General features: G+C 38.5%; 1 protein-coding gene across 7 annotated transcripts in view; it reads left to right on the top strand.

Moving 5' to 3' along the window:
- LOC137240174 (uncharacterized) overlaps nucleotides 1-19,861 on the top strand; it is a 479,876-nt gene that overhangs the window by 234,407 nt on the left and 225,608 nt on the right. For 3 of the 7 annotated variants that reach the window (XM_067766107.1, XM_067766102.1, XM_067766103.1), the window contains 3 exons: nucleotides 14,546-14,658; nucleotides 14,717-15,033; nucleotides 15,087-15,271. The exons of 1 other annotated variant lie outside the window; for it this stretch is intronic. The gene's annotated coding sequence lies outside the window, so the exon portion shown is untranslated. The remainder of the gene's footprint in view (nucleotides 1-14,545; nucleotides 14,659-14,716; nucleotides 15,034-15,086; nucleotides 15,272-19,861) is intronic. 3 more of the 7 variants (XM_067766105.1, XM_067766104.1, XM_067766106.1) reach the window with 3 other exon arrangements.

The following is a 19,861-nucleotide window of genomic DNA, read 5'->3' as shown; positions in this document are numbered from 1 at the left end:
CGCGCTTGAACCCACGCCTTTTCTGCTTGGTCGATCATGTGCACCTCTCGCCTTCGCTTAATCTCGCCCAATCTAATTGGGACGTCTACGGAGCAAGCTTCAAGGGATGCGCCCTTTTTAGCTAATTCGTCCGCTTTTTCATTCCCATCTATTCCCATATGCCCTGGGACCCAATATAGATGTATGCTTCTCCCTGTCCCGATTCTCTCCAGAGACTGCTTACACTCTAACACGCATTTAGATGCTGTGCTATGCGAGATTATTGCCTTAATTGCTGCTTGACTGTCAATATAAAAGTTAACACGGTTGCAGCTTAAGCTATTCTCTTCCAGGGTTTCTACTGCTTTGGTTACGGCTAATATTTCCGCTTGGAAAACGCTACAGTAATCCGGCAGCCTGTAGAATCTGCTTAATTCCGGATCAGCGCAGTATACCGCAGACCCTACTCCTTCCACTATTTTGGAACCATCGGTGTACACATGTATCGCCTCGTCCGCCATTTGCGCACCCTTGCGCCAACCGTCCACCTCTATTGTGGCCTTAAGATCTCCCTCAAAGTGCAGGTAGGGAATCATGTAGTCTGTTCGTCTTGTGACTGAGGACGCTATACTACTATGGCCATATGGTCGGCGCTCAAGCTGCCCCGAAGCACCGAGCCTGGTTGCGGTCGTTAATGCTTTGTTCTTTGCTACCAGGTCTACAGGTGGAATGTGCAGAATGGCATACAGTGCAGCCGTCGGGGTTGTTTTCAGGGCTCCCGTAATGCAAAGCATCGATAGTCTGCATACCCCCTCTAATTTTTTGAGGTATGTTGTTTTTTGTGTGGCTTTCCACCAAACAAGAACTCCATAGTATAGAATAGGGCTTACAATCGCTGTTAAAACCCAATGAGAAAGAGAGGGCGATAGGCCCCACGTACACCCCAGCATTCTTTTACATGCATAGAGTGCCGTTGAGGCCTTCTTGACCCTCTCCTCCACGTTGAGCTTCCATGACAGCTTACTGTCTAGGATGATTCCTAGATATTTTGTGCAAGGTTTCTCCTGTAAGGTCACCGCTCCTAACTTAGGCCTGGTCCAATTTGGGAACTTGTACCTCTTTGTAAACAAGACCATATCCGTCTTCTCCGCATTGACTTTCTGCCCGACATTAGATGCCCAGGTATGAATATCCCGAAGCGCCCGATCCATCAAAGAACTAATCGTTGGAAGGCATTTTCCACTTATGACAATTGCAACGTCATCTGCGTAAGCCGTAAGTTTTACGGGTCCCTCATCGAATTGCCTGAGCAGTTGGTTGATGACCAGTGTCCACAGCAGAGGTGATAGCACCCCTCCCTACGGCGTGCCCCTGTCCACTGATTTCGTGGCCTCGTACAATCCCCATTGTGATGTAATCTTTCTGCAATTTAACATGCAGCCGATCCATCTGATTAAGGCAGGATGTACTTTAATGTAATTAAGACCATCCATAATCGCCCATTTTGCAACATTATTGAAAGCCCCGGCAATGTCCAAGAATACTCCTAGAGCATACTCCTTATATTCCAGGGATTTCTCTATGCTTATTACCACCCTATGCAATGCGGTGTCTACCGACTTGCCTTTGGTGTACCCATCTGATAAGGCATCGAACAAAGATTATGAGTGACAAGATGAAAGCCAGATACGATAAAGCAATTAATTCGGAAGGTTTTCAGGAAGGAGATTTGGTGCTGTTATACAACCCACAACGGAAAAAAAGGTTTGCCCCGAAATTGCAGTGTAACTGGGAAGGCCCATACAAAGGTGTAAAACGGATCAACGATGTAGTTTACCGCATACAAATCATTGGTAAACCACGAACCAAAATGTAGGTGGTTCATCTGGAAAGGCTGGCGGTGTTTGGATCAGGTAATTTTTCCGATCGGGACGATCAGACTTAGGTGGAGGGCAGTGTGACGAATATTAGTGACACTAAGTGATACTCACATCACTAATCTGATACTATGTACATAAATAAATCCACACCAACAATAAAGCAAGTAGTCACTTGTATTTGCATAAACGAATCAATCATTATGTCTACACATATGTACGTACACGCAGCGGAGAGAAAACGCACAAACACATGCATATATCTGAGATACTCCCAACAGTATGCAATAGTTTTTGCAAGTGTCACTCATATACACACGCGCTTATGAGAGGCTGTAGGCGTGCATCTGTAGTTATAGCTGACAAGTTTATAGCTGATAAATAACTAGTAAATTCTATAATAGAACCTCCCAGAAATATGTCAACGAGGAAACCAAATACTATAAAAAGCAGCAACAGTAGAGGCACAAAAGTTAGTTTGATTTAAGCACGTTATTTTGAAAGCAGTCTATTAAAGACCTTTTTTTTTTTGTTTTTTGTTTTTGTTTTCTATCGGCCTATTGATAAATGATTCAGGGTTAGATTCGAGCTCGAGGCCACAACAATAATTTTTTTCTAATGACACTTATTGTTATTTTTTAATATTTCTAAATTTGAAAAATTGTATTTTGTTTTTGGAATAGTAAGTAAAAAATTTTTTCAGACAACCTGCCATAGCTGCACAGATAAGTCCATTTCGAAGGGTGCTAAGCCTTCATCATTAGTACGCTTTAGGCACGCTGCGCTAACCATTTAGCTATCCAGCGGCGGTTTGTTTGACTGACAAATTGCTACTTTATTCCTTCTTACCAACTATATTTATTCAGTGTTGCGCCATCTGTTGCAAATCACTGATAATGCGGGATTTGTTTATTGTCAATTACTTTGTTTGACATTCCCAAGTGCTCATAGTTAATAACAATTGTTTTTTTTTTTTTATCGGCCTATTGATAAATGGTTCAGGATTCGATTCGAGTTCAAGGCCACAACAATAATTTTTTTCTAATGATAATTATTGTTATTTTTTAATTTTTCTAAATTTGAAAAATTGTATTTTGTTTTTGGAATAGTAAGTAGAAAATTTTTTCAGACAACCTGCCATAGCTGCGCAGATAAGTCCATTTCGAAGGGTGCTAAGCCTTCATCATTAGTACGCTTTAGGCACGCTGCGCTAAACATTTAGCTATCCAGCGGCGGTTTGTTTGACTGACAAATTGCTACTTATATACCTTCTTCCAACTATATTTATTCAGTGTTGCGCCATCTGTTGCAAATCACTGATAATGCGGGATTTGTTTATTGTCAATTACTTTGTTTGACATTCCCAAGTTCTCATGGTTTTGTTAGCAATTGTTTTTGTTTTTATCGGCTTATTGATAAATGATTCAGGGTTCGATTCGAGCTCAAGGCCACAACAATAATTTTTTTCTAATGATAATTATTGTTATTTTTTAATTTTTCTAAATTTGAAAAATTGTATTTTGTTTTTGGAATAGTAAGTAGAAAATTTGTTCAGACAACCTGTCATAGCTGCACAGATAGATCCATTTCGAAGGGTGCTAAGCCTTCATCATCAGTGCGCTTTAGGCACGCTGCGCTAACCATTTAGCTATCCAGCGGTGGTTTGTTTGACTGACAAATTGCTACTTATATTCCTTCTTACCAACTATATATATTCAGTGTTGCGCCATTTTGCATTATCGAATATTGGAGTTATTTGTTCAACAGTTTGTTGATTCGAACGTTAGCAGAGGTTGCAAATAAGCGGAATTGCAGTAAGTTCGTTACAATACTAACAAAAATTCTGATTATGCTTCCGTTGTTGACGTTTCCAAGTTTACGTCGTCTTAAGTTGGTATTACTTCATCTTTGCATAGTTCTGTTGCTGCTGATAATGTTAAAAGCAATACGCACAACAGCTGTTTAGCAACTAACACCAACAAAACAAATGATGCTGCTGGGTTACAGATGGTTGGTGCTGTTAGTAAAAGCAAACTTTCTGAAATAAATAATAAGTGGTTCACTTATACAAAAAAAAAAGGTCACTACTATGCCTACAGCAGTACAAAGCCCAAAAAACGGGCCTACCAATATCGCAGGGGTTAGCAACATAACTGACTTTGACTCAGTTTTTCTAAATATCAACTATCAAAATGTTCGTGGTTTACGATCTAAACTTACCGCGGGTTTTCTTAATAGTTTTGCTTTCTCAGCGCAAGTTGTAGCCTTTACCGAAACATGGTTAAAACCTGATAACTTAAATTCTGAGCTTTTCTCAAACAATTATGTGGTTCATCGGCGTGATCGCATATCTAGAGGTGGAGGTGTCCTCATTGCTGTGGACTCACGCTTTTCATCAGAGTTGTTGACGTCGGACAACTCGTCTGAAATAGAATTTTTAGCAGTGAAGCTGTCATTAAATAGTTATAGTTTATCCATTTGCTGTTCATATATACCTCCAGTTCGGATTTGCTTATTTAATCATACCATAACTTAGCTATTCGTAAGGTATACTCTCAGTTACGAGATAAAGATCGTATAGTAGTTCTTGGTGATTGTAATTTGCCCCCGGTGAACAGGATAAACATAAGTGGCTCAAACTTTTTGACCCCAAGCATTCAACATGAACTTTTCGACTCTCTTTTGGCCCATCTCTAGTTCAGATCAACGATGTGTTAAATTGTGAGAATAGGATTCTTCATTTGGTATTTGTTGATAAACTGTGGGTACCTAAACTTACCTGTGGGTACCACTCTTAATTGTGTTTCTCCATTATCTCTTCCTGGGAATCCCCTACACCCTGCGATTGAAATTGCTCTTGATATTGTTCTACCTCCTACTGTGTCTGAAGTATCTAAATTAATATCTCGTTCGAGATACTTCTTTAAAACTAACTTCTTTAAGCTAAATGAATTTATTGCTAACCATGATTGGTCAGATTCGTATGCGTGTTATATGACCTAGAATCAGCAATTTCCTTATTTTACGTTACTCTTAATTGCTTCTTCGAAAGCTGTGTCTCCCCTCAGATGCGTTTGTGTAGAGTAAAACAAGCCACCTTGGTTATCTAAACAACTTGTGAGACTTAATAACATCTAATCTAAGCTTTATAAACGTTTTAAGAGATCAGGAATACCATCTGACTTTTCAAAGTATCTAGTTGCTCGCTCCAGCTTCCATTGTCTTAATCAAATGTGTTACAAAATTATTTAACCAGTTGTAAACTTCAGTTTTTAGTAATCCAAAAAATGTTTATAGTTTTGGTAACTCTAAGAGCAAAACTTCTGGATATCCAGCTACCTTCACTTTTGGTTGTAAGAATGCTAATTCCGATAAATTAGAAAGTTTTAATTGCATACTAAATCCAGTAATTGATAACAATACTGTTCTTCAGACTCTTTTCGTTTGAAACCAATTTTTGCTCCGGGGCCTGATGGTGTTCTTGGCTGTGTGCTTAAGTACTATGCCTTGAATCTATCAGAGCCGATTACTAAATTATTTACGCTGTCCATGGGATCTGGTTCCTTGCCTTTAATTTGGAAGGAGTAATTTATCATCCCTTCGCCCAAAAAGGTAGTAGATCTAATATTGAGAACTATAGGGGCATAGCCAAGCTTTCAGCTATCCCTAAAACTTTCGAACGAATTATTACTCGTCAACTTCAGCACATGTGTAGCTCTTTGCTATCGTCTAGCCAGCATTCTTTTGAACCTCGAAGATCAACCACTACCAAGAGAGTAGAGTTTACCTCTTTAGTAATGGACGGATTTTTAAACAAAGGCAAATTGACGTGATTTACACCGACTTCAGTAAAGCTTTTGACTCTGTGAATCATGAACTTCCGAAACATTTACTTCTCTGGCTTGAAAGTTTTCTCGCCAACAGGACTCAACAAGTTTTGTTTAAAAATTGTCTTTCTAAGAAGTTTAATGTAACATCTGGGGTTCCTCAAGGTAGTCATTTGAGTCCATTACTTTTTACCCTGTTCGTAAATGATTTACCAAAAATTATCCTACATTCCCGTACTTTTATGTATGCGGATGATGTTAAACTTTGCTATGCATACCTGCCCTCTGAGTTATCCTCTTTCCATCTCTTACAGGCCAGCTTGGACTCTTTCCAATTTAAACAGTTCTAAATCCAAGCTGATGACATTTCATCGTGTGAAGCCAATTTTGGCATTTATATATTAAATAGCACGCTACTGGAGCTTATATCTGTTGTAAGTGATTTGGGAGTTCTCTTTGATCAGAAACTATATTTCAATATGCATATTTCATCAATTGTGAACAAAGCAACAGGGGTACTTGGATTTGTGAAACGGTGGGCCAAAGAGTTTGGTGATCCGTACCTCACTAAGCTCCTTTTTACATCTTTAGTACGTCTAATACTTGAGTACAGCTCGTGTGTCTGGTGCTCGCAGTATCAAAATTATATACATCGAATTGAGTCGGTACAGAAATAATTTTTAATTTTCGCACTCCGTGGCCGTAACTGGGATCCTAACCTTCATCTAACACCATACAAAAATATGCTGCTTCTTATTAGTTTGCCATCTTTAGAAACCCGAAGAATATTACATGGGATAATGTTCCTGCACAAGCTCATCATCGGTGAGATAGACTCCTCTTACCTTGTCAGTCACCTAAACTTCGCTGTCCCTAGTAGAACTTTTAGACATTATGTGCCCTTCCACCTATCAAATTACCGACAAAATTTTGCTAAAAATGATCCTTTGCGGAATTGGTGCTCGCGCTATAATGATTTGTATAATTGTATCAGCATGGAATACTCTTTTACTGCTTTACATAATTCAATACTCTCATATCTGACCTGATTGTTAATTAAAATAGGAAAAAAATTTAATTCTCTTTTTGTTTAGAGTTGAATTTAATTTTTAATAGTTCTTATGTATATAATTCTAATTTTAGCTTTTAAATTTAAAAATATTTTTTTATTTAATTATATTATCTTTAGTACAGTCATCGACTGATATTCGTCGCGTAAGGGTGTGCGTACAGTGAGTGATCTTTGGTGATTTTTGCATTTTCTCTTTATCCTCCTTTTGGTGCATAAATATTTTTTTCCTTTTTTTTGTGAAATCCAGTTCTACCTGCTGATAAAGCTTAGTGTGTGAAAAACATGGCCCATGGGGGTCCCCCTCTTGTTATCCTCAAGTCCAAAAAATAACAGGAAAAAGACTCTAAAACTAGTCGACCATACTTCCACATTCCCACCTCTTAAACCCATAAAAAAAGATAACCCTAAATATCTGGTCGCAAGTGCTATTAATTCTAATAAACCACTTAACAAATATTCATGCTTTGCAGTGGACAAAGCACTAAAAAACATCAGCAATGAAATCATTAGCATATCGGAGCTCAGAGACGGCAATTTGTTATTGTTTGTGAAAAACAACGAAATAGCAAAGAAATGTATAGCTACAACAAACCTTATCGGAGTGTGCAGTGTTAAAATAGAGCTACACATAAACCTTAATTGTACAAAAGGTACAATTTACGCCCCGTGCCTAAACGACATTCCAGATGAGGAAGTAATCGAAAACCTAAAAGCCCAAGGTGTTGTTGCGATATATAAATTCAAAAAAATTATTGATGATAAACCGGTCCCTAGCGGAGTTGTGCTGCTGACCTTTGACATGTATCAGCTACCTGAAAAAATCGATATCTCGTGGTATACTACTAAAGTTATACCATACTACCCAAACCCGATGAGATGTAAGAATTGCCAGGTCCTCGGCCATACAACTAAGCGTTGCTCAAAGCTCCCTGCGTGTGATATATGCACCCTTCCACCTCATCAATTAACATCATGCCTAAGGTTACACTGTGCTAACTGCACCGGTCCCCACCCCGCTTCTGATAAATCATGTCCTAAGTTCTCCCAAATGAAAGAAATTATCAAGATAAAAACTGACAAACGATGCTCCATGCGAGAAGCAATAAAAACATTTAAAATTCACACTCCCGCTCCCCTCACCACTCCTATTCTTTCCTTTTCTGAGATAACTAGAAATGTCTCTAACATTCAACAGCTTAACAACAACTCCAACCCAGCCTCACAACCGTCCAACATAGAAATTACTCCGATTAACCCTCTCAACATTTCACAACAATATACAGAACCAGTCCAACAATGCAATATTCCTAACGGTACCACCCCAGTGGAAAAAAACAACCAACAAATAAACAACGCATTCGACAAAAATGAACAATGTATAATAAACAAAGAAAATATAGAAAACAAGAATCACCAATTAAACGAAGTAAACAATTATCATACAATATTATTAGTCGATGACTTACCAACAACATCAATACTTTCAACTTTTATCTCACACCTCAATTCCCCAAGTAACACCCCTCTCCCCCCTTCCTCCTCTCCAGAGGAAGATAATAATATGGCATAGTGCTGCAAATCCTACAGTGGAATTTGAACGGACTATTTAATAATTATCCCGATCTCAATTTATTGATTCACGAATTTTCACCAGATATTATTGCTTTGCAAGAAACCCACCTCCCATTTAATAAGATCATCCCCCATACAAATATACATCCCCCAAACAAATATACAAGTTATTTTCACAACCACAGTCATAACAATTCATGTAAACAAGGTATAGCAGTTTTTATAAAGAAAACCTTGAATCATAAACATATTCAAATATTATCTAACATCTCCTGTTTAGCCATCGAAATCGATATTGGATTTAAAATTACTGTTATAAATTGCTATATCCCACCACATCAAAAATTCACACATTCAGATATCATTAACATTATTAATCTCTTTAGCACACCAAATATTCTACTGCGGGACTTTAATGCCTGGAGTCCCTTATGGGGGTATCCTGCATCAAACAGAAGAGGTCAGATCATAGAGGACGTTAATCTTTCCGACGACCTTGTAGTTCTTAATGATGGCTCACCCACCCACTTGTCCACGCATAAGACGTTTACCCATCCAGATATTATTATTTCATCTTCCTCGTTAGCACCAAAGCTCTCTTCTTGCACTATTGACGATCTTCACAATAGCGATCACTTTCCCCTCGTTACATGCCTTGCTACGCCTAGCTGGTCCCGCATCAAACCAACATCTAAATTCCTAACCGATAAAGCCAACTGGAACAAATTCAGGTCGATCGCAACGTCACTATCCGAAAGAAAGCCGAGCTCCCCAAATATTAACTCTGAGGCACCACGATAAAAAAAATCATTCGTTTCGCAGCTCACTTAGCTATACCGCAAAATAGTACAAAAAGGTTTCACTCAAAATTACCCTATTGGTCAAACCTTCTGACAGCACTACGAAAAGAAAAGAAAGTGCTATGGGAAAAATATAAAAAAGATAGAAATAATGAAAACCTGATAAACTATAAAAAATCCAACGCAACTTTTAGAAGAGAGCTCAAAATATCAAAGTACAGAGCGCTCGAAACGTTAACGTCAAATATCAATCGTCATTCCAAGCCCAAAAAATATGGTTTGACATAAAAAACTCTCCGGGACCCCTACCTCTTCCCACATTCCTTTCATTCACACTGACCGGGGCCCAATCTACTCCCCCGATGAAATATCTAATGCCTTTGCTTCGCACTGGTCAAATTTTTCCCATCCCGACAACTTTAATCCTAGCTTCAACTACTCCAAAGATGAAATAATGTCTGAAGTTTATGACAACCAAAATCTATCCCTGAACGCCCAAGCAATAGAAGTTCCTATTTCACTGGAGGAATTTGAGACAACTTTAGCCCCAATGACTGGACGATCTCCAGGCATAGACAAAATTTCCTACCCCATCCTCAAAAACCTTCCCAGTACCCTTAGATTAAGGCTTACAAGCCTATTAAATCAAATTTTTAATAGCGGCATATACCCACAAGACTGGAAGATATCTTCAACTATTCCTATCCCTAAACCCAACAAACCTTCGTCCATTATATCCAGCTACATACCCATATCCCTACTTCCATGCATGTCTAAGGTTTTGGAAAAAATTATTGCAAATAGAATTATGTGGTTCGGTAAAGTAAACCAATTTTTAACTCCTAATCAGTTTGCCTTCCAAAAAGGCTTAGGGGTTACAGAACCTCTTATTTACTTTGAACATTTTGCTTCTAATGCCCTGACATCAAAAAGCCACGTGTCAGTTTTGAGTTTGGATTTCGAGAAGGCCTTCGATCGCGTCGGAGCACATTTGGTTCTTAGAGAGTTAAAGCGTTGGAAAATCCGTAACAAAATGTATAATATTGTAAAATCATTCCTAAAAAATCGAAAGTTCATAGCAAGAGTCAATAACTTCGAATCAGGTGTACATAACTTGTACAACGGCATACCACAGGGCTCTCCACTCCCTGTTGCTCTTTTTACGATCGTATTCAATGAACTGAGTCTAATCCTAAAACCTCTCAACCACGTAGAGCCCCTTATCTACGCAGATGACGTACTGATTTTTTCCAAAACTAAAGATCTAAATCAAGTGAAATACATATTTAGCCGCATTCTAAATGACATATACCATTGGTTCACTATCTCAGGTGCCAATATTGCGGCTGGTAAATGCTCTACTTTCCACACATGCAGGAAACATAATTGTTCCTTCCCCTCCCTTTCACTTCAGAACTCCCATATACCCCACCATAATACTCTTAAGATATCAGGATTAATATTTGATAAGAAACTTAGCTTTAAGGAACACTGCCAACATGTTAGATCAAGCTTATTTTCCAGATTAAATATTGTAAAATTTCTGTCATCCAAACATTCTTTTGTGCATACTAACACTCTCACAAGTATAACAAAGGCTTTGATTCTCTCAAAAATTGATTACGGCCTCGCTATATATGGCACCTGTGCGCAAACACATATAAAACTCTTACATGCACCGTACCATGCGGCAGTAAAAAGAAGTATACGTGCCTTTCCTACATCCCCAGTCAAAGTTGCCTTGACCGAACCCGGCCTACCTGAAATTTCACAGAGAGCCAAACACAATACCCTAATGCTGATGCCGAAGTTGTTGCAATGCAGAAATGAGCTACTCTTCTCACAAGTCAACTCAGCCTTAGATGAACGAAAAAAGAAAACTTGCAAATCTACAATATCCCGTTGTCTTTCAGAAATGCACGCTCTTAATATCACAGTCATACCAACGATGATAGAAACCTCTTCCCACACACCGTTCTCATTACCAAAAACTTCCATTATCGGAGGTCTACAAAAATACCGCAAGGACCATACCAGCCCCATAGAGTACTTTCAACTCTTTAACGACGCCCTGTCACACATATACGAGAGCTGGGATTTTGTCTATACTGACGGATCAAAAACAGACACCCACACAACGTTTGCAGTGACAAACGAATCCGGTGTCACTATCTCTGTCAGCGCCCTACCCTCATACAGCTCAGCTTTTACAGCTGAAACCGCTGCATTGCTCGAAGCCGTACGGTACGCCTCTCGGGAAGGAAGAAAATATGTCATATGTACTGAGAGCAGGTCGGCAATAGACGGAATATTAAATGCGAATAATAATACCCCGATGGTTAACCAGCTACGTGATGCACTCCTCGATTACACAGATATCATCAAAATCATGTGGGTACCTGGACATGTCGGTATCCCTGCTAATGAAGCTGCTGACAAAAGAGCGAAAGAGACCACCACAGAACCACTCCATTTATTCGGATACACATTTGATAAAGACATTCGAAGGCATTGTAAAAAACATATGCACGAAAGCTGAACTTCGGATTGGAGCACTTACCAACATAACTATAAAATATATAACCCCGAGGTAAAAGGTTCTAAATATCCTCCAGATGCGTCCTGTAGCAGCATCAAAAACTTTATACGACTAAGGGTAGGTCACACCATAACCACCCACAACCACTTACTAAAAGGCGTAAACAAACAACCATGCCCCTTTTGTGGCACACAGGATTGCACACCAATACACCTTATAGACGATTGCCGAGAACTAAACCACATCCGTACATCAATATTTGTCAATTCAAAGCCTTCTGATCACCTAAAAGATATTAACACCACTAACCTCAATAGCATACCTAAACTTGTTTCAAATTGTAAGTTAATATTATAAACTCACATATATAATGTATGAGATAAAGGGGAGTATTCATGGTCGAGGTTGATGGATATTTGAATTTGGTCGCAGCTTTTTGACAGTTATGTTAAGAGGCTGTGGCTGGGTTTAGCTATCTAATTTTTCGCCTATGAATATGCCCCATAGCGTTTAACTCAACCTTTATCCCTTAACTATCTGTAAATATATGCATATGTCTCATAACCTACTTATCAAATATGAATGAAGCCGAAGGCCCAGGCAGCCAGCGCTTCCATTAGCATAAGTGCAACAATTATTTATAATTGTTTCTCTTGTAAATAAATAAATAAATAAAAAATTATCTTTAGTAGTCGACCGCATTGTGTCTGTTGTTGACTTTAAATAAAATAAAATAAAAGGAAATAAAATAAAATAAAATAAAATAAAATAAAGAAATAAAGACGAGTTTTAGTGAGATCAATAAACTGATAGCTGCCCATGACTGGCCGAATCTTTACGCGTGTAAAAATGTAGAAAGACCTGTAGAAAACCTCCTTGTTTTATAGCTCTCTTGATGGTTTCTTTAAAAGCTGTATTCACCTTCTTTTTTTCTAGTATTACCCCGAGTAAACCACTTTGGTTCTCAAGGCAACTACTTAGACTTGATAATACTAAGTCTAGATTGTATAAGCGTTTCAAGAGATCTGGAAAATCTAAATATTTAGTCGCGCTCCAACTTTCATCGTCTTAACCAGCAATGTTATAAAGGTACTTATTGTGCTGCAAATTCTAATTTATTATTAACCCGAAACGTTTCTACGGTTTTGTTACTTCGAAAAGGAAAACTTCTAGTTGTCCATCTAATTTTATTTATGGATGCAAAAACGATAAATCCCGATCATGAAATCGCAGATTTATTTGTTGAATTCTTTAAATCAACATATTCGTCCCATGTGCCGAGTCCGATGTTTATCCATATAGCTTGGAAAGTTCTAATAATATTTTAAACCCATTTATCGATAAAGATACTGCTCCTCAGAGTCTACTTGTATTGAAACAGATATCTTCACCGGGTCCAGACGGTGTTCCCGGTTGCGTTCTTAAGAATTGTGCTGTCAGCCTATCTGAAATTATCTTAAAATTGTTTAAACTGTGTCTAGAATCCGCATCATTCCCATCTATTTGGAAACAGTCGTGCCTAAAAAAGGTAGTAGGTCTAATATTGAGAACTACAGAGGCATAGTTAAGCTCTCAGCTATCCCTAAAACTGTTGAGCAGATAATTACATGCCAACTTCAATATCTGTGTAGCTCTTTAATATCACCTTGCCAACATGGCTTTCTGGGTCGAAGATCAGCAACTACCAACTTCCTTGAATTTACGTCTTTTGTTATAAATGGTTTTTTAGATTGCAAACAAACAGATGTCAATTACACTGACTTTAGTAAAGCGTTTGTTAATCACGAGCTCTTAGTTCACAAACTTAACCTACTGGGCTTTCCAAAGCTTTTGTTAAATTGGATTTCAAGTTATCTTTAAAATATGACACAACGAGTTTTCTTCAAAAACAATCTTTCAAGGTCGATTGATGTAACTTCTGGCGTGCCCAAGGGTAGCCATTTGGGTCCATTACTTTTTACTCTGTTGATCAATGACTTACCACAGGTTATCTTGCATTCTAGAGTTTTTATGTACGCAGATGATGTAAAACTTTGTTACAAATATCTGCCTTCAAACTTGTCTTGTTTTAACCAGCTTCAGGCTGATCCCGACTGTTTTCAAAGCTGGTGTACTGCAAATTTTCTTTTTCTGAATTGCTCTAAATGCAATCAAATGACATTTCACCGGGTAAGGCCGGTCCTGACATCTTATATACTTAACGGCAACCCTTTGGAGCGGATATCTGTTGTAACTGATCTAGGTGTTATTTTTGATCCGAAATTAAGCTTTACATATCTCTACCACTATTAACAAAGCAATTGGTGTACTAGGATTTATCAAACATTGGGCTAAATAGTTTGATGACCCTTATTTCACCAAGGTCCTTTATATCTCGCTGGTACGTCCCATTCTCGAGTATTGTTCATGTGTTTGGTCTCCAACCTATCAAAGCCATATAAATCGGATTGAGCCTTGAATGTTCGTTTGCCGCTTTACATACTGCGATACTCTTAGGTTTAGCCTGATATTTTAATCTTATTTTTCTTTCGCGTGTTCCCCCTACTTCATGAGCTTTATAAGTACGTCGCGTCAGCCCCTTATGGGCACCGAGGTCCCCCTGGGCACACTTAAATAAATTCTTAAATAACATTGTTACTTTCAGTATACTATAATTGAAATTGTAATGCGTATAATTATATATAATTTACTTTAATTCTTGACTTGTAAATTTATGTACGTTCTTTTCTTGTAATTGAATCTACTATTCTTAGCAGTCGACCGCTTTGTTTTTGAGTCGACTATAATTTTAAATAAATAAATAAAAATAAATAAAATAAAATGTAAGTCTTAATAGAATTGTACATTTATTCTATCTATTTACTATACCATATTACGAGTGTGCGAGGAGAGGGAACACAAAAAGCAGTTGCTACAAATTTCTAAAAACATTAAAAATCCCGTGAATTTGAAAGGATAACGCATTATTACATGCCGCAGGATTGGAAAAAGGGTGGGTAGTTTTCTCAAATTAAAGTTTTCCCAACATTTAATGATTTTCTTATATCCAGAGAGGACTATTTTGAGGTTCATAATGTAGAAAAACAACCGAACTCTGAACAGGAAAATTTGGAAGTTGAACAGTTGGCGTCTGCACGTTTCCAATAGGGATTCAAAGATGTCAAAGCAAAATATGAGTATGAACTGTTGCTAGAAGATCAAATTCAATTTATACAGGCTCTCACAATAGATGGATCAAAGGAAGAAGCATCGAAAAAGGCGAAACATCTGAATCAGGAGGAAACCGCATGACTATAGCAGAAACTCAAATTTCTTCGCCGCTTTATCCATTTAAAGAGATCTAATAGCTGTAGTAAAAGAGCATCAGGTGAAATGTAAAGGTAAAAGGAAAAATTAAAACCTAATATCTCATCTTTTCAGATTTTAGTAGTTGCAGTAGTTGTGGCTGGATTTACAAAGGTTAAAAAAAAATCTGTTTTACACATCTTAGACGTATAGCTGCCATGTCGGTTAGAATTCGTTTCGATGATTTTACATCAGGTAATATTACATGGAAATTGGTGGAGGCAATAAGGTACGAGATCAACCGAAAATTGGCCAATAAAGTAAGTTCCATCTATGTATATTTGTATGTGAAATCATTAAACTTGCATTTTATTGTAACAAGTTTTATTAAATTTGGGTCTTGCGTTGCGCTCAAAGATATCGTATCGCTTAAAGATTCAATAAACCTACCGGGGAATGGCGCTTCCCATACAGAAGTTATACGACGGCAAGAGTTGCCTGAACTTTATTCAGCCGACTATTGGAAGAAGCGTTAAACGATACGTCGTGGACGTATTTCCTCCGCCACAACTAATGGATTTACATACCACATCAAAAATAACTCGTGAGCAATTCGCTTCCCACGGCAGCCGGTTCTTCGTACCGGAGCGAGTCAGGATATTTTTCCCCGACAAAGGCTGTCATTTCAGTGTAACCCCATTTAATTTGTTGCGTCCCTCGCACAAATTGTCATCCTCGGAGCAGCTCCTTGCAGCTGGACTGCTCCATACCCTTCTGCTCCCTGGCTCCCTGCTGTTCACGTCCAAGGACGTCCCGCGGTTCACTCTCAAATGTACCTCCGCCACCTTCTAGCAGCGATGCTGCTCAGCAGTCCACATCAACCGTCCGCTGTTGTTCGCGCCAAATGGCGCTTCCACCTGACGCAGTCGCTACAACCCATCACTACAATATACGTAGCATGGATAGTAGCAATGCCGAGCAGCAGCTTTTACCCCCGTCCCTCCCCTCAGTTTCCGACGTTCTTATTCGCGTAAGAAGGAGTCATCAACTCCTTGTCCCCCACACCGTGTGTTCCGTGTGCCAGCTCAGAGTATTTACGATCGCGGCATCGCACAGTGTTTCGTGTAGAACAAGCTAGCTGGACAAAAACAAAGTTCTTATTCCAAGAAAAGTGTAATGGGAAATGAAAGAAAACAAACAAAATAACGGGATTTTTGCTTTTTTTGATATTTTTGCTCATATATATTGAGTAATTGAAGTAAGAAGGCAGGAGTGGCCGTAAAATGCATTGATTAATTTGCAAAATTCTTGTTGAATATTAAGCTTCATATTTCTTTTAATTGAACACTTTTATATAATTTTTTTGATGGATTCTAAGCTCTAAAGTAAGTAAATTTTTTTAATAGTAATTATTTCGCAATTTGAGTATTTTAAATATATTTAACATTCCGTTATTAAGAAGAAAAGGTATTTTTTCTCTATATTTTTAAATTTAGGGACAAAAAAGTTACATACATCCGCGGACATCCGGGCTAAATTTTACATATGTTATAGTCGCAAGTATTCTCTAATAGTCGAAAGAAAAAACCATTGCGAATTCTTTGCACATCTATTTTAAATTTTTTTTTTGTAGATTTAGTTATCTCTACATATAAAATAGGATGTATGTACGTACCAGCTCCGACGAGATATTTGAACCTTTAAAGCTGATCTACAAACGGCAAAACCAATTCCCAGGTACAGGGAATAAACACGTAGCCATAAAACATACAAAAATAAACGCGCAAGGTCAACAAGGGCACACCAAAAGCAAAAAGACGAAGATCACTGACTTCAACCTGCCACAACCTACCGCACCAGTCCCCAAGGCATAAAAACAGGTACATACAAAGCAATCCTAATGCAGGTATAACCACACAGGAACGCTACACAAAACAACCCCATTTGGTAGCATCTACGCCAATACCTGAATGTAATATAAATACTGCAAATAGAGATCTTATGAATATGTTGCTTATAACATTGGATCCTTTAGTTAACAGTTTTAGGGAGATACCTAAGAAAAAATTTAAAAGTCTGACTTCAGAAGTCTTAAACTTACTGTCTCCCGATAATGTTGAGGAGTCAATAAATATCCCAGTTGTTTCAAGCTTTCACAGTAGTGTTGCTGATGCTCATGACTATTCCACAAGTGACTCATCGAATGAAAGTGATGATAGCGAATAATAACATAATTATAAAAGATAACCTACTCTATAACTTTTTGTTGGATCAGGTTTTATTTAATTTAAATCTATTGTTTTTGTACTTTGTATGATACTTTACTTTTAAGTTTTTGTAATAAGTAATTTTCACATAATTAATTTAATTATTTACATTGTTATTATTATTATTGTAATTCACTTTTACATTCCCGACTGATACTATAAAATAATTTTGTAAAAATTGTAGTGCCAGGATAAATACTCAAATAAATACAAAATATGTATGTACATATGTACGGTCACTCACATAAATAAGTAGACACCCTTTTTGCACAATTCTTACAATTTTCGCTTTCGCAAATTTATTTTAACTAATTCCCATAAGAAAATTTGTCACGAACTAAAAAAACTAAATTATATTTAAAAAATGCTTGAAAAATTCGACGAATTTTCATAAAAAGTTTTAATTTTTTTTCCGAATTTTTAGAATTTTTTAGAGTATTGAGATTTGTAGTCCATTCAATTTAAGTACAATAAAGTAATATTCTTAAGTCCTTTAAATTTTTTTGGATCTATGTCACTTATTCACATGAGTTACTGTATATGAAATAAGCAAATGTATGCATATGAAGTAAAATTTTGGAAAAAAATAAAAAAAAGAACATATGGCTGAAAAAAATGACGTAGTTGTAATAAATGACTGCATATGAAACGGAAAATCTCGTAAAATAATTTTGTCCAGCTAGCTTTTTCTACACGAAACACTGTGCATCGGTCCAATGCAGTTCATGCCTTCGCATATGCCACCTTCATAGATGCTCTGGGCTTACAAACGGCAACCGTTCGACCGGTATATTCGTTGCACCTTGCTGCCAAAACACTAGTACCAACTCATTGACACCAGATAAACCAGCAGCAGTAGGACAGCACACCCGACAAAGCCTATATCCTTCAAGGCGCCTTCATCCATCTCTGACTCCCAGACTGACGACTGCCCCCTATGCACTTCAGAAGTCTGCAACTTAATTTTAACGGTTTAACTAGCAAGACCGCAGAGATAGTTGACTACATGAATAAAATTAATATACGTACAGCCGCAATTCAAGAAACAAAGCTAACTCCCAGATCGGACCTCCGAACTTGCGATGGCAACAACATTCATAGGCAAGATCGCACAAGGGGTAATGGTGGTGGCCTTGCCCTTATCACTCATCACACCGTGCAATGTAGTCTATTTCAACCTAACATCAGCCGCAGGGATAATAGCTTAGAAAGTCAAGGCATAACCATGCGGTCAGGCGATGTTGACCTAGAACTAATTAACATCTATATTCCCCTGCCAGCTGCGGTCCAAGTGGCTAACGCCCTGATATCAGTACGGTACTCTGTGGCGAAAACCGTCTTATCCTTGGCAATTTCAACGCTCACCACGATCTCTGGCATTCCAGCTCGTCAGTCGACGGCAGATGCAGGCAACTAGCAGAGCAAATAGACAATACGACTTCCTGCACGATAAACGGCGATGCCCCCACCAGAATTGCAGGTAATTGCCACAGCTCGCCTGACATCTCAATCGTCAGTGCAGGGCTCATAAATTGCGTTGAATGGCAACCGATCCTTACTTTAGCTTCTGGTCACTTGCCCATACTCCTTTCAATTGAGCGACCTGCCAATTTCATCGCCTCTGAAAAGCGGACTTTCATTAATTTAAAAAAAGTCCATTCGGAAGACTACACAACCTTTAGAAATCAATCTTCTGCGGTCCTCCCCTTTCCGACTGATTTCCGACAAGGCGAGCGTGCGTTCTGCATGGTCATCACTTCAGCTTCTGCACGCTTCACCCCGGGCGGTAGAATACCTGAAATCATAGCACATTTTCCGGCCGAAGCCGTAAATTTAGCAAGAGAACGTGACCTTGCGAGACACCTCAACCCTAGAGACCCCCTTTTTTAGGAGTCTCAACTTGGATATCATGCGGCTGGTAAATGAACATAAACGTGCCAAATGAGGGGAGCATCTAAAGAAATGCAACCCTTCGGGTGTTGGTAAATTGTGGTCAACCGTCAAATCCTTGTCTAATCCAACTATAAAGTATCTATAGCCTTCTGTGATAAATCTTTATCTGATTCGAAGAAATGCGCGAGCGACTTTTGCCGACAATTATAATACATTCTTCTGTAGACAAAGCCAGACGTCGTGCTAACAGCCGAGCTCATAAACATAAACACGACGTGCCACCCACTACCATCACCCCTACCGAGGTTGAAGCAGCCATCCACAGGCCAAGCCCTCCAAGTCAATAGGCCCCGACGGAATAGCCATGCCAATGCTTAAACACCTAGGCGATGAGGGAATTAAATACCTCACACATGTTTTCAACCTGTCACTGGCATCCTACGTCATTCCCGAAAAATGGAAAATGGCAAGGATAATCCCGCTACTAAAGCCTGGCAAACCAGCTAACGAAGGCGAGTCTTATCGACCGATATCACTCCTTTCATCAGTAGCTAAGACATTGAAAACCGTTCTGCTATCTCATTCCACGGCAAATCTTCGCCCAGCCACGCACCAACATGGCTTCCGTAAAATGCACAGCACCACCTCCGCGCTCTATGCCATTAACACTCAGATTAATTACAGTTCAAATCTGCAAAAACCCTATCATACGACGGTGCTCGTGGCACATGACCTGTCAAAAGCTTTGGA

Source organism: Eurosta solidaginis, chromosome 2 (assembly GCF_040869045.1).
Source record: "Eurosta solidaginis isolate ZX-2024a chromosome 2, ASM4086904v1, whole genome shotgun sequence".
NCBI lineage: Eukaryota > Metazoa > Arthropoda > Insecta > Diptera > Tephritidae > Eurosta > Eurosta solidaginis.
The sequence above is the reverse complement of the archived record's forward strand: the minus strand, read 5'-3'. Positions and strand labels throughout refer to the sequence as shown.